Genomic DNA, 16,819 nt, shown 5'->3' on the forward strand with positions numbered 1-16,819 from the left:
TGAATCGATTATAACAGTCGAATGCAATATGACCCATTTTATTACATACCTGGCAGATTGGGCGGTGAGACTGCGACTGAGAATAATTGTTTGAGGTGCCACGGCGTGAAGATGCCCCATGTGAGGATCCACGCCCCCTACCTCGAAACGGATGTGATGATGACCCAAATTGGAAACCACGGTAGTTGTGGCGTCCTCCACGACCACGTGAGGGATAGCTACGATCAGCAACATTAACTCCAGCAATTGATAAGTCAATCGAATTGTGGTGTTGTTCTAGGCGCATTTCATGCGAGAGAAGATGGCCATAAATTTCTTCAACCGAAAGAGGTTCAATCCGTGTGGTAACGGAAGTAACGAAGGGATCATATTCAGATCCTAGACCCCCAAGGAGAAAAGATTGCATTTGAACGTCAGTGAGAGGTTGGCCGATACTAGATAACGTATCAGTGAGAGCCTGGAATTTCTGGTAATAATCCGCAATGGAGGAGTTGCCTTTCTTGAGAGTATTCAGTTGATAATGCACCTGCATTGAGCGTGCCTTAGACTGAGAAGAAAATAAATTCTTCAGAGTGGTCCATGCTTCCATGGAGGTGGTGCACCGTGTGACATGGGAAAGCATCTTGCTGGATAGAGCAGATGTTATAGCACCAAGAATAAGTTGATCTTGCATATACCAATGCAAATAGGCAGGATTGGAGGATGTGGTCTCAACTCCATCTGTTGTGGTGGTAATTGTTTCTGGAGGGCACTTGTAAGTGCCATCAACATAGCCATAGAGATTTCCTCCCTTGAGATGAGGAACAACTTGAGGTAGCCATATAGGATATGTATCTTGAGTGAGCTTAATAGGATTGAAGTTGGTGAAGGTCACCAAGGGTGGCGTTTGGTGGGTTGTGATGGGTGGTGGTGTTTGTTGGGTTGGGAGGAGTGGTATTTCTGCCATTGAGGAAAGAAAGAAAAAAAAAAACGTAGAGCAGGGAAAAAAAAAATTGACGTGAGTCACTAGGGCTCTGATACCATATAAAATCCAATAAATTGAATTTGCTTGCTGCCTTGCCTTTAACGTAGGCTAAGGCTTTGTATTTATAATTGAGTTTGTTACAAAGAGATGGAATCAAATACTAAAGCAAATACAATTTGAAATCTATTCTATCAAGTATAATTTGAAAGCTATACAAGATAATAAGAGTTATCTATTTATCTTATTATTTGAATCTTCATCTTCATTATCTGGAAGAGAGTTGGATAAGGAGATGTCTCTAACAATAGGCAATGTCAATGTTTTTCCCACCACACGCTTCGCAAGTGAACTGGTTTGGATTCCGGGTGAGAATGAATGCGTAATTTGCCAACGAGCAGCACACAGTCTATAATCGAACAGGGTCAAGGCATGATTCACGAAGGAAAAAATTGCATTCACAGCACTTGTAGGCTGTGAGTTCCCAGTACTGGCTTTTTGCACAGCCAGCAACCAACTTCCTCATTTAATTTCCATCACTTTCAAGGTTATTTGGGAGCTGCATGTGATGCCATTTGCTGAAATCTTCTTTGCCCCCCCATCTTTCTCGCTCTCTTACACACACAACCACAACACCTAGAGGTGGTTAATTAGTATTTAGAGTATGTTTAGCAGGGTTTGTGTTTGTAGACATTATAAAATATGCTAATAATTTGTAGAAGCTACTTGTTGGGTCTCCATGAATAAAGTCAAATTAAATTAGATGGGTCATAGTGGGTACTAATTTTTTTTTTTTGTTTGTCAAAGATCATTGCACTTATCCTCGGAAGACAAAAAATTTAAGATGGGTCATAGTCTTATATTCAAATTTGCAGCATTTTGTTTTAAATAATAGCGTTTACATGACTTCGTTGTGTAATTGGAAAACCAATCATAATAATAGCAGAGTATGAAGAAAATAAAAGCGGAAAAAAAAAAAAAAAATAGAAATGAAAAGTAGTTTCTTCAACATGTAGAACATATACTATGCTATTGAATAAACGTGTTTGTGTAAGAATTGAGTTGTTAATGTTAAATATCACATTTTACATATGAAATTAAGTTTTTAATGTTAAATATCACATACAAACTACATTTATTATTATTGAACATGGGAATCAAGCACGTGCATGCCTCCCCAACTAGTGGCTATAAAAAGAGCAAATGAAAGCTTTCTGATGTCAGTGAGGAAGAAATTAACTTAGGAGGACTATAATAATTGCTTTACAAGCTTACTACTAAACTCTGTTCTATTAAAAAAAGCTCTAGCTTTAGTTAAGTTACCATTTAACTGAGTTATATGGTAGAACCACATGATTCTAATCCATACTCATATTAATTAGAATATATATATATATAGTCAAATATTTTTTTTAGGGAAAAACACATATGAGGTTAAAGAATATAATAACAGGGGTATAATCGTAGTATGTTTGGTGGTGTAATTAAATAATAGTTTGGCTCGGTTGTAATAGGCTTTCTGTTATAGTGGTTAAAGGGATTCAATAACTACTTAGAATTTATAAAAGGGAAGGCCAGCTCATAAGGGAGGTATTGAAATAGATAAGTCAAAAGTCATTACCATGTAAGAGGAGACCCGGGCATCTAGAATAGCCCATTTACATTCAATACAATTCGTTATTTTCAGCCCATTCAAGATTCAACCATTTTCATTCTATTCCATTATTCCAATTTATAAACACCAAAAAATATAGAAAATACATAACATTAGAGGAACAGAGTGTACATCCTTGCATATTTATAGCAGCTGTGGACTAACTCTAACAAGGTCTGAGGAGCTGGAGAAGTTACATAACAAAACTCTAGTACAAAATAAAACATCGACATAAAGAAAAGCATATTGACATTTAGTGACGGTTGTTGATGTTTGGATGTGGTTTTTCATTGGGTTTTAGATCTGAAGTAATGTGGGTTATGCCTGTTCATCGATTTGGCTCAATGTTTGTTCATGCCCGCGTTGTGTTTTCGGTTGATTTTTTTTTTTTTTAATACACAAATTGGACTTCTGGGTTTTGTTTCTTATGTCATTATATTAATCTTGCTCAGCAGGATTGTGATTATTTAGAAGTATTTTCGATGCTTTTCTGCGAGAATCTACTATTAGTGAATGATGAGGTGCAGTTTTAGTCCTATAGTCTATGTGTACGTAATGTTTGATGAAATTCCAGAATCAGCATTTGTTTGTGCGTGTGAATTTGGATTTGTTTTCATTAATAACTTCTGATGGTAGACCGGCTTATTCTACGTAATATTCTAAGCTTATTGATAAACCTTCCCTTGTTGCTCTTGATGCATATTTTTGACTTAGAATTAGTGATATATATTATGATTTCAGGGGAAGCTATACAATTGATATCTAATATAGGGGCCGTGGCTGTGCTAGCTCATCCATGGGCACTGAAAAATCCTGTTGCCATTATCAGGAGGCCGAAAGAGGCTGGCCTTCAAAGGATGGAGGTTTACAGAAGTGATGGAAAACTAGCAGGTATATTATTTACTTTGCTAGGTCTTTTTCTTTTTTATTGTTGTTTGTGGAATTTTGTTTTTAGTGACTGTCCAATCAACCGCCATAGAATGTAAAAGATTTACTTCTCCTTCACCATCTTTAGACATGTAATGGATGTCAAAGATGCTATCTTAGGAACATATAAAAATTCTAACAAAACAATTTCTTGAATAAATCAGTAGATGAAATAGAGTTGTAGTTAAAATTCATCATTTGTATTGTTTCGACTCGTATTTGTTATAATGTTTTTATATTTTAGTGCATAGATGAGATATTGGTTTTGTTTCTACGTGACGGTAGAAAATTGTTTCTCTGCCATTATTGCTTTATGGATTGTGTGATGTAGCCATTTGTGGTGTGATGCTTCGGTTTATCTTTCTCATTTATGTTTTTTCCTCCGAAATTCCCAACGATTTTCCAACAAACACTAAAAATTTAGACATATTCTTTCTTGAAAACTCGAATCTTCAGACCCTAGACCACCAAATTCTCATAAGATTTACAGAAAATATTGTACAGTGTACTCTTTATAACACTGTTCAAGGGGTACTGTTAATGTGCACTGTTCATACAGATTTTAAAGGGGGCTCCCGCATGAGTTGTAGCAAGGACTTAATCAATCATCGCTTGTCGATCTTGTGATTGACCAATGAAGAGAGGCAGAATGCAGAGTTTGAAACCATCAAGCTGAAGCTTTCCAATATCTCTATTAATCAGGGAGGAATTCAGGTTCTATTGAGAGTAATAGTTGTGAGTTGAATATTCATCTTGTTTATCAAATTCATTTTCACCTTCTCAATATTTTTGGCATTTCTGCTGTCATATTTAACTAATTGTTTTTCTTGAAGATAGATATGCCTAGAAAGGTAGATGTTAGACAGTGAAGGATCTAACAAGATGTAGAGAATAGATGATTGTCTTTTGTTTTAATTAATGAGATTCAATTTGAGTTCTAACTTAAATAAAAGCTAATCTAGATTTTCATATTAGGTTTAAGTTTTTGTTGCTTACTGGGACAATGTTCTTTCAAAATTGTCAACTCAAAACTACGTTTCCCCTTAAAAATGTTGTTTACTGATTTTACTTTGTCAAGGCAAATGGGTTATCCCCTGTGGAGGCAGACGCATGCCTTTATTTATTTATTTATTTTTGTTTCATTTTTGTTTTTTAGATTTATTTTCTTGGGAAAATTGTGATTCATGCGATGAATTCATGGGCATCGAGTGTGATTTTAATCTAAACAGATTTAAATCACAAGCTCCTTATAACTTGTAAATTTGAGTTGACAATCAATGATAAAATTGGGCATTTTTATAAATGAAGACTATAACATAATAACATGTCAATACTATACGATGGAATCATTCGTCTTGATTATTGAAAATGAGACTTCTAGTTCATATGTTGATGCATTCGGAATGTATTGAGTATTTTTGGTCGTTAATAATGTGTTGTACAAATTACCGTCACCTAAATGCATTTCTCATATCTACTAATTGAAAATGCTATTAATCTTGTGGGAATAATGAACTCATATCTGAAATTATAATCACTTTGATTTACCAATAAGTGAGATCTAGAATGATCCATACCAATATGGCATCCATAGTCTTTATAGGAAATATAAATATCTCCTTGAGATAATTAAATAGAATTGCTGGTCTAAGTCCAGCCCTAATAATTTTAGTAAAGTGGTTATCAAAAGATTTTATTCTTTAATAAAAGTATTGTGGATCATCATGTGATCGAGTACTCAAAGATAAAAGATTCAGATTGTATAAGGTGACTATATAATCAAAATACCTTATTCAATTTTGAATATCTTATGTAGAGATTTATTTGTAGATATTAGTAGGATACTGAGATCTTTTGTTATTAAATAAAATCTATAGTACAATTTTTAATTTACAGCTGAGTAAATTATAATTAATAGCACTTGCAATGGGGTTATGAGATAACTTGAAACTCAAGACTTATTGGAGCTGAGGTAACTATCTCTGTATAATCTCCACTAAAGGGGTGGTCGGTCATGCTTTTGTAATAAACAAATTATTTATTTGTTTTTTATCATATTTTCTCATTCTAAACGTGAAGAAGAGAAAAAAATGTTTGATTGGTTTTAGCGAAAATGTTTTGTGAAAAAAATATATTTTATATGGAAAAATGTAAAAAATTTGTTTTGTACTGATTTTTTTATTTAAATAATAATAATAAAAATCATTGATGTGGTATAAAAAGTAAGAATGTTGGAGTTAATTTTGAAGTGAAGGTATTTTTTTTTTTGGGATTGAAGAAGAGGCCCAATCCAGCCTCTTGGCAAACACTGCCAAAGAGATTCCACTCTCTTGTAGCCGTGCATGACGTAGTGAATGGGGAATAAGATCAAAATATTTTTTGTGCTTTAAAGTTTTGATCTTTGCTAATGGAAATGTTAAGTCTTCGTTGTCCTTTACTTTGTGCTTTGATGCCTGAAGACATGCAATGAGTAAAATATCTTTATTAGCATGAGTTTTAGTCATAATGAATGAATATTGAATTAAATTGTATACAATAAGGTTCTCCCTCCATGTCTCTCTCACATAAACAAATATAACTAATCTAACCAAATGCTTCCAAGAATACATTGAGGATGAGCAGCAAAATCACAATTTTTACAGTAATAGAACCAAAGCTTTTCATCTCTTTCCTTTTCACAAATTTGACAATAATGTTCATCAGAGTTGTCTTCAGTGGCGTAAGTGAGATATAGGAGATGTGTGTCATATCTATGCCTAGTTACTAGTGGAAGAGTAGCACACTTAATGCACAAGCGGAACCCACAAGTAGTGCAATCAAATGTCTGAGTGCCACCGAATCTTTGACCACAAGCACTGCACTTTGGTTGATCAAATCCACCAAGGAAGAGGCGGTGCTGGTGACCTTTATGTTTAAAGACTTCTGGAATTAAAATACATTGAGCATCAAATGTTTCATTGCGACACCAACGGTTGTCACATTTGTAGTTGAAGCCACTTCGTTTTCGCTTGCAAGCCTGACAATCGAACAAGTACCAACTGAAATGTAGGGTGAGCGGGTGTTCGTGATGTAATGGTCTCATAACCTTTTGAGGTAGTTTAGTACATCTTATATGGAGAGAAAAGTTGCAATGTGTACAGTCGTAAAACGGGGACAGCACTATAAATTGCATGCACCCCTTACAACGCTTGACATCTAAGAGCTCTTCATTTTTAAGGATTAATTTATGTTGTGGAAGACTCAAATGTTGGATCTCCTGAGGAGCAGCTCTTTCATCCTCTTTTAGATCATTGCCCTCGACCAAATGAGTAGTATAGTCAACGAAATCACTTGTCTCACCCACAACCCTAAACCAATATGCACACTGTAAGTGGGCAATGTAGTCACACTTGTGATCATCACAACAGTAAGCTGCATACTTTGTATCCAATTCTTCATAACAAACTTGGCACTCGTGCTTTTTGCCTTGGGGAAGAGAGAAGGTGCAAGTGAGGGAGTGAGCATGTCCTCTAATTTTGATGGTGCCTAGAAATTTACCACAATTAGTGTGAATGAAAATTAGACAGTTGCTGCAATGACTGGCAAAGTCATTGCGTTTCACACCACAAGCTGTGCAGGTGAACTCGATTGGATCTCGAGTGGGGATGAATGCGTGTGGGTTACATTTGTCAGCACTAATATTTCTCCAACGAGAATTACATTTGATGTCAAGCGCATATTCACATCTGAAACATTTGTAAAAGTAGCGTCCACTTAAAACTTTAAAGCAAGCACTACAATGATTCTGAGTCTCTACTGGTACTTCGAGACGAAGTTCGTGGTTTGAGAAGTGCAGAGGGTGTCTTGTTTTGTAGGGTAATTGTGCACATGGTTGATGAATGAGGAAGGTGCAGTTGGGGAAGTAGCATTTGTAAAAGTTAATGTTGTTGTTGTTGTTACCTAACATTAACAAAGACGATACCGGTTCCTCACACAATGAGCAAACTACTACTTTCTTCTCATCTCCATTCTTCTCCACCTCTTTCATGGATATCAAGTGATGTCTATTCCTCAAATCATGTGCCCTTATCTCTCTCTTGCGATCGGTTGGCTCGAGGCATGATTCATGAATGAAACAAGAGGCGCAATAATGCTTGCATTTGTAGCTAAGCCGCGAGTTCCCAATACTGACTGTCCGCACAGCTGGCAATCATCATAACTACGACTTTCAAGCTTATCTATGAGCTGCATGTGATGCCATTGCTCGCCCGCCATCTTAGTCTATTATGGTAATACACAGTCACAGAGGCACAAAACCCAAAGGGTGGGGTTAGCATTGAGATATATATTGTGATAGGATGATTCATAGAGCATTTGTTGGGTCTTCACTCTTCATGAATTAATGAAGTCAAATTAGATGAATATATAATTTGTGGATGCACATTTTTTATTAATTAACAAACTTTTATATATTATATATCCTCTAGTTGAATACCGAAAAATAAAGATGGCATTTACCTAAATTTAACTGAGGAAATATTAGTTCCAAGTAATATTACCTCGCCCACAAACTGATTTTAAGATCGAATCCAGGCTACTTTGATCGATTAATCATATTATCCATGATTAATCATATTTCAAATATTTGATTTTGGGACGTGGATTAATCATATATATGACAAGGAAATAATTTAACAACTTCTGAGCTTTTTCAAAGTCTTTGAAATACATGTTAAATATCACTACAAACATAATTGCAATAGAAAACCTCATAAATAATGAAAGGAAAGAGAGAGAGAGAGAGAGAGAGAGTAGCACCTGTTATACAACTTCAAGCTTGTTGTACCTTCTTTCTCCTTAAATGATCACACAAACCTTTTTTTTCTCCTTTGGTAAGAGAAAATACAAATCACAAAGACGGTTTACAACGGATGATTTGATAGAAGAAATAAAACAATATTGCTATGCTTCTCAAACTCATGTGATTGACATGATTTATAATCAACATAATTATTCCTTTCTTCTTTCCTTAATTACTCTCTAAACATTCTTTTCTTTCTATTCTCTTGCATTCGTCTTTTTCTTCTTCATCAATTTCTCTCTCTCTCTCTCTCTCTATGTACATATATAGTTCTCTTACTCTTATCTTTTTCTTGTTCTCCACAACTTCGTTTCATGTTTACAAAAGATAAAATTTCTACTGCGCCCAGCAAATCGTGTCAAAAAACAATTGAGCATTTTTCAGTTTTATATATATATATATACTCTCCAAGCCTTTAGAATACGACTAAAACTGAAGTAAAACAATTAAGAGTTTAACTATATAGCCAACTGGAAAATTATTTTGTGGACTAGCAGGCCCGCTTTGCTTCGGATGAATTTTTGGATGCTAGTGCATCACAAAAAGAATAGAAAAAGGGATTAACAGAAGATTCTTGGGGAAGCACTACTTTAAGGGAAAGTCAATTCTCATTCAATTGTATCTTTACGCTTGTTAATTTACAGCTCTAATATTGCCTAAGAGCATATTTGAGATTGTGTTTGATAAATAGATCTTTTAAGTTAAAATGTGTTTTTCTTGGCAAAAGCTTCATTTTAAAGCTTTTTTCAAAAGTGGGTTTTGGTCATTTTTTTGCCCTTAAAAACACTTTCAATTTCTCTTACCAAACGGGTACTTTTTCAAACAAACTTTTTGAATTTTAAACGTACTTTTAAACATCTCAAACGTACATCCAAACTGGCCCTAAGAATGAACCTCTAGAATTAGTAAGCAAATTTAAAATCTCATAACATTTCAAGGATTCGCCAAGTGGGCTTTTACTAATTAAACTAGTGTCTGAAAGCATTTTTAATACATTTAACAATAAGGAATACAATAATAGAGCTATAATAGTAGTATATTTAGTGGTGTAACTAAATAATGGTTGAGCCCAATTGTAACAGGCTTTCTGTTAGAGTGGTTATGATAGAGTTCCACCACAATACAGAGTCTATTAGTGTTTTGTTATTTACTGCACCAAGGAGTCTATTAGTTGCTTTCTTATTTAATATCTTGAGAGTCCTAGTCTAAGTTATTTAGTCTTTGAGTCCAATATTAATTAGTCTTTCTAGTCCATCTTTATCTTGTATTCCTTATATTATAAATAGGGGATAGTAGTTGTAGTTTATTGAGAATGAAGAATTATTAAGCAAAAGCTTGTTTGTGGTTTGTTTCCAACCCTAATTGAATTCGATTGTGGTCTCTCCTACCCGAAAGAAGTTATTGTGGTCATATTTCTATTATTAGTCATGGGGTTCCATCACTTTTTGAGAGCATCTACATCAGGTAAAATAGTTATAATTTTGTCTCTAACTTATCCAAAAAAAAAAAAAAAAATTGTTATAATTTTGGAGAGAGTAAACACTAGGACATGCTTGAATCTTATGGGAATTATAAGAAGGCTAAGATGTATATAAACTGTCTTATTTGGTACATGAGAAAGCTGGTAGAGGCTCTGTTTACTTTAGCTTGATTTTGTGCCAGTCCTATGGTAGTGTGGTTCATTTTAAACTCCAGACAAGAATTAATAATTGGACCTTCCCTTATGCTTCTTTTAATTTTTCATCTAAAAATTTATCTTGGTTCTTCTTTTTCTCCCTTTTAGGATATCTATATACTCCATATGTACCCAGGATGCACTCCTCTGCACCTTCTAATGAGATTGATTTACTTATTATAAAAAAAATAAAATAAAATAAAAAAATAAATTCTATGTTGCCTCTTTTTTGTCTCCATTTTAGGAAACTGGGCTAATTGGCATATCATCTCTTTTAATGAAATGGAAGGAGGACAAGCTCAAACTATAAGCTCTCTCGATAAGGGCTTTGGTTCAGGAAACAGAATTCTCTGAGAAAGTGAATTGGCCAGATTTTAGAAGACTCTTGTCCTTGTGGCTCTTACTCCCTCTCTTTCATAATGTTATCAATAAGTGAGTGAGTGTATGTTTGTGTGTAACCTAAGCTTTGAAAAAGCTCAATTGTAGTCATTAATATAACTAGTTCAGGTTTTCACAGTTAATGTGCAATTGAGGAAAAGTTGATAAAGTGGTCCATATCGGAAGGAACCAGATTCTCTCAAGTTCATTTGAATTAGAGAGTATCCAGTTAGTTATATTATTTGATGAGCATTTTTGTTTTTTCACTTTTTGAACTAATATTGAAAAAAAATACTCATCTAATATAAACTAACTAGATATTATCAAATTCAAATGAATTGGAGAAGATCTTAATTCGTATTGAAAAAGATGAAGAAGAGTAACTTAAGACATGCAGTTTGGACATGTGCATTAGGAGCAATTAATGGGTCACGTACTGAAAAAGAGTTATTTAAGCTCAAGGAGTGAAAATAAGTAGAGGGAGATCTAGGGGGTGTTTGTTAAACCCCCTCACATTCCCCCACATTCCACCACACTATTCACTTTATTTTTTTCAAAAAAAAAAAAAAATTCTTACTTTTATATCAAATCATTCATTTTTTATATCACATCATTTACTTTTTATTACTATTCAATAAAAAAATCACTACAAAACAAAATTTTCTATTTTCCAATACCACTTTTTCATTTTCCCATATCAATCATTATTTTATTTTATTTTTATTTTTTTCATGAACAGTGCAGTGTGGTGGGGTGTTGTTTAACAAACACCCCCGTAAAATTGTATGGTTAGACGTCACAAATAAGGATAATAAATAGAGAAGTAACAAAGAGTAGTATTTTAGTAAGATAGGGCTGTTTCCGATTAATTGAAAAAAAATGATCCATAAAGCTGACCTGATTTAATTGGGATTACAGCTAAGTTGAGTTGTATAAGTAGTTCAGTTTATATGAGGCACACCATCTTATAATTAGTATATTGGATTAAAGATGAAACCTATGTACCAAAAAATTGCTATGCTTCCAAAATTGTGATTGCTTTGGTTTATAATGACCATAATTTTTCTTTTCTTTTTTCCTTTCTCTCTAAACCTTCTTTTATTTTATTTTATTTTATTTTCTTTTCTTTTTTTTTTTTTTTTTTTTGGTACATATATGGTCCTTTATTCTTATTTTATCTTTATCTTTTTTCTCTACACATTCGTATCTTGCACGTTTAGATATTTATTATAAGATACATCAAAGTTAGCACCCAATATTAAAATTTAATTAGGGTAAATTAAAGTCTACGTACCCTACTCAAATTACGACTCATTTCACAATGTCTCTCACAACTTTCAGTTGTGACAATTTCCCCTTCCCCAAAACTACTAAAAAAATGAGGAGAATGAGCTTTGGCTTCGGGTTTTTTGCCCTCGGTGCCGAGAAATAAGAGCTACCTATGCATTAGTTTGAAATTGTTTGGCGCAGATCTGCTGTTTAATTTGAAAATTAGTCATAGGTTAGTGGATTTTGTTTTGAGTCTAGAATGTAATACATCATCTTTGACGCTTGTAACCTCGTAACTTCGACTATGGTTGCTTTAGAGCTTTTACTCTGTGTTATTTGAACTTTATACTCGTTTATCAACGAATAAGACTGAACTGATTTCTTTCCAAAAAAAAAAAAAAAAAACTACTAAAAAGTGGCATTGTCTCCCCCCCCCCCCCCCCCCCAATGACCAAAATTCCCTTCATAAAATAGAAATAAAAAATTCAGGGTACATTGTCATTTATTTTTTTTATATAGTTTTAAATTTTGGGTAGTTTTTGTCTTTTTGTTGGCTTTAAAGAGTACATTGTCATTTTTTAATAGTTGTCGCAATTAAAAATTTAGAAGGACATTGTCAATTGGATAGTATTTTGAAGTGAACTTTTTTAGAAAGTTTAACATCAATGAAGATAAGTGGTGGAACCGGAGACCAGTGGGGCATGGCCCCCACAACTTTTATTTTTTATTAAAAAAAAAAAAAAGAGTGTTTTCAGAAAATAAAAACTGACGACACAAGTGGGGAGTAGGAAATTATAATGAACAAGCATTGGCGTAAGGACTCTCTAGAAAATAGATTTTAACATTTCTTTTTTCATTTTCTTTAATAGAAGAATCAAATGAGCAAAAACTTGTTGCAACAACCTTTTTGTTTTTTTCATTTTTTAATCTTGAGGTAATTAATTAATGGGCTGAAGGACCCCGGAGATTTTTTATTTTTTTTATTTTTTGAGCTTGGCAGAGTCGGTCTTTTTAACTTAACGTTATCATTCGTTTATCTTTCCTCGGTTAGTGATTTTGTTATCTTTAGCTAACTATCACTCATCAACCTATGAGATGAGTTAGAAAACTAATGTAAAAGTAGGTTTGTTTGAAGATATGGAGTCGATGAATAAAGATATTAAGAAGTTTATTCCCAAACTTCTGTCTGAAAAAGGCATTGGTTCCCTCTCGGCTCTAAGAAGCTACTCAAATTTATCTCATAATGCGCTTCAAAAATTGAGCACGCAACACATAATTATTTGTTATTTTTTCCTTTGTCTCCAAATATTCTTTTTCTTTAATTACTACATGTTCCTTTATTTTGATTTGTCCTTTTCTTGCTTTCCATATCTTCTTTTCTTTTCTTTTTTTCTTAAAATAATATATATATGTGTGTGCGCTCTCCTTTATTCCATTGCTTCATCCTTTAATTTCTCTATCTCTACACCTTGTTTTTGAGCAGAGTTTAGACATTTGTTGCAAGCCTCACCAAAGTTAGCATCCAATACTGAAGTTTACCATTCTTGCTTCCAACTTTAGTCAATAATTATATAGGTTTGACGTGTGATAATTTAGCTTAGTTTAGTGTTTTTTCCTAAGCAACATAGAGGGCTAGAGGAGAGGAGCATTTAATTTTCGGGGGCATGTTGATGGTAGCTCTTTCAATAATTTTCATTCAAACCTATATATATTATATTTTTTTTTTTCTCTGATGACTTGGAATCTCTCCAAGGTAGGTGTTGAAATATATATAAAATATAAAATACTAACATATGAAAGAGAAAGAAAAGAGAGCGGAAGCGGAGAGAAACATATGGAGTACATCTTGTATATTCACTTTATCAAACAATATTACATAATTCTCTATTTATAGAGAGACAATAAATAGTTACTAAGAAACCCTAAAGTAGACCTAAACTAATTAAGAAAGAGAATAAACCTTACAAGGAAATATAATAATGGAGAATAAAAATATTCTAACATAAACAGAAATAACTTGTTAAGGAAAATATTAATAAACCTAATTTAGAAAATATAAAATATTCCAACAGTAGGGTCACTTCTTGTACCCATGCTTTGCACCCCTTTCAACATGGACTAGTCAAGTCAAGATCTTAGCCAGGAGGCTGGCTCTAGCTAAGAGGCATTTTGCACTTATTAGGTTTCGAACTTAAGACCATTGGGAGCATTCAAAGTCCGAGGCTTCCACCAATGTTTAGATATTGTAAGTTGGGTTTTCTTGACAACGCATCTTATTCACAATCCTTTTTGACCCTTGAAATAAGATCTAATTTTCAAGAAAAACCAATTGCCAAGTAATTCTACAAATGGATGAGCTAAAGGGAAAATAAAAGTTGCTGATTTGCTAGAATGAATGAGAGAACCTGGTTTGGAACATAAATCTCCACTACTAGAAGAGAGAACCCTTCATTTGCATTTCTTGCATGAAGATTTTTAAAATTCATTCAATATCATATAACAAAATGAAATACTTGGATGAAAAGAGGGTAGAATGTGTAGAGCACGTACATATGTCTATACACTACAAACATACGAAAGTTCGGTATGCCTAAAGCATGGCTTTCTTTGTGTGGAGAATAGCTCTCAAGAAGATTCTCATTGGATAGATAAGATGGACCGGTGTTATATGTTTAAACTTAGTTACTTGAACTCTTTGGTTTTTAATTATTTGGTGTTTGGTAGGGGTGAAAAGGATTGCTAACCACTTTTGAAGGTTAGTAGTTATTAACCGCGCTAACCCATTTTCCTAACCGCTAACAGCATATATATATATATATATATATATATATAGAAACAATGATGTAAATACAATAGAAACGACGTTGTTTTAGTTTTTTCTTTTAAATTTAAATTTTTTTTTTTAATTTTTTTTTTTTAAAAAAAGCGGTTAGTGGTTATTGGGGTTATATTGTAAATACAATAGAATCGACGATGTTTTGGTTTTTTCTTTTAAATTTTAATTTTTTTTTTTTAAAAAAAATTCTTTTAAAAAGCGGTTAGCGGTTATTGGGGTTACTAACCGTTAACTACCGGTTAACCGCTTAACTGCCTAGGCGGTTAACGAAGGCGGTTAGTGAATTTTACTAACTGCCTAGGCGGTAACGATTAGCGATTTTAGTTAATAACCATTAACTGTACCCGCATTTTCAACCTTAATGTTTGGTGAGTCACTTTTATGCCTCATGTAGACCACCTTGTACATACCGTGTGTTGTTTCATGTACCCATTGCACACTGATATGTCGTCTAGAAGTGAAAAATGTAAATAACGGGAGCTTTGGGCTGTAATCAAACTTAACTGAGTATGAGGTAGGGCTGGCAATTTTGACACGACCCGCGAACCCGACACGAACACGACACGAAATTAGCGGGTTTGGGTTTACCTTAAACGGGTTTGGGTCATAAACGGGTCGACCCGTTTATGACCCGTTTAGGAGTGCCTGGCGGGTCATGTCACGAGTCGACCCGCGGGTGACCCGCCAGACCCGTTTGTTCTTTTTTTTTTTTTTTTTTTAACCTAAAAGAATTAAAGTAAAAAATCTAAAAGGCTAAAAACGATTCCCATTCGGTGCAGCCCCTGCCCAGACCGCGAGAAGAAACCCATAAGCCTCCCGCCTCCCTCTCGGCCTCACGAGTCCCCTCACTGAGCTCACCGCCCAGGCGCCCACGCCCACGCCCACGCCCACGGCCCACGGCCCACCGCCCACGCCACTGCCGGTTAGGCCATAACCCATACCCATTCCTCCCTCTCGGCCTCACGAGTCACGGCCCTCCCCTCACTAAGCTCACCGCCCACGCCCACGCCCACGCCCACGCCCACCGCCCACGCCACTGCCGGTCTCTCTCTCTCTCGCCGCTCCTCCACTTTCAGTCATCAGACTTCTCTACCGCCGCTCTCTCTTCCGCCGATGTCGCATCCGGTATGTTACGTATCTCTCTTTTCAATCTCTTGCTCTCTCAAATCTGAATATCTGCTCTGATTTTGTGGATTGTTGATGTAAATAATAGTGGCATCTTGTTTATCTGTGCTTTGATTTCTTTTTTTTTAGCTTTATTGTTGATAATGCGGCATGGGTCAGCTTATATCTGCTCCCGGCATGTCTATTTTTAGCTTTGTTTAAACTGAAAGTGGTGGAAATTTGCTCTCTCAACCCTGACTAACGATTAACATACAAAGAAGCATACCTTGATCTATCCATTTGCTTAGATTACCTTCCCATCCTGCATTAAGAGTTCTAACTAAACATTTTTCTAGTCAATATCAATTGACATCTGCAAAAGGAGTTCTCTGAAGTATAGGTGTTTGGTAGATCCCAAGGAGTGAGGACTACTTGATATGGCAAACTGAAACTGAAACATCCAAACTATGCCTTAACTTTGTCTTGCTCGCAAGCTCACACAAGCACAAGGCTCAGACTCCTCCAACCGTTATTGTTTTTCAGCTTCCTCGCTTTAATTTGGTCCCCCCATTCAAAAGGATATGTTTTTTACAGAGATGCTGCCGGATTTTATTTTTATTTTCCTAATTTCCTGTTTACATTCTTTCTTCTTTAAACCCTGCCAACTCAACAACAAATTCATTTAAAAAAAAAAAAAAAATCTACATCATCAATTGATAATTATTCGCATATTTGGAAGTGGGTATTAACAATTTTCCCTATTTTTCCTTCAAACATTATGATCAATACAGATATAGAAGAGGGAAGGATATCCTTCCCACTCAATATATATAAAAGTGAGTGTTAGGTTTTTCCTATAGGAACATAAAAGACAATATAATGACCAAACGGTCATAGTCAAAAGCCATAAAACATTTGTTAATGACGGTCAAAACAAATTGTTAAAGGCTAATGGTCAAAATGGTTAAATTGTCTTAAGGGGTAGGTCAATTGATTAGAGACCATGCTTTATAAAACGGAGATTATTAGTTCGAATCTCCCCTCGTGCAGACATGTAAAAAAATTAAATAAATAAAAATAAAAATCAATTAAATTCATTTGATTTTTTTTCTTCATAAAAACATTTAAAGAAGGCAGAAAAGGAAATCATGATTGTAACACACACATTACAACAT

The 16,819-nt window shown here is 34.5% G+C and overlaps 1 pseudogene; it reads right to left on the minus strand.

Annotated features, from left to right (window-relative positions):
• Positions 1-6,120: 6,120 nt before the first annotated feature.
• On the minus strand, positions 6,121-7,796 carry LOC148586300 (uncharacterized; annotated as a pseudogene).
• Positions 7,797-16,819: the final 9,023 nt, after the last annotated feature.

The sequence above is a fragment of the Corylus avellana genome, chromosome 4 (genome assembly GCF_965113065.1).
Source record: "Corylus avellana chromosome 4, dhCorAvel1.hap1.2, whole genome shotgun sequence".
Classification (NCBI taxonomy): Eukaryota; Viridiplantae; Streptophyta; class Magnoliopsida; order Fagales; family Betulaceae; genus Corylus; species Corylus avellana.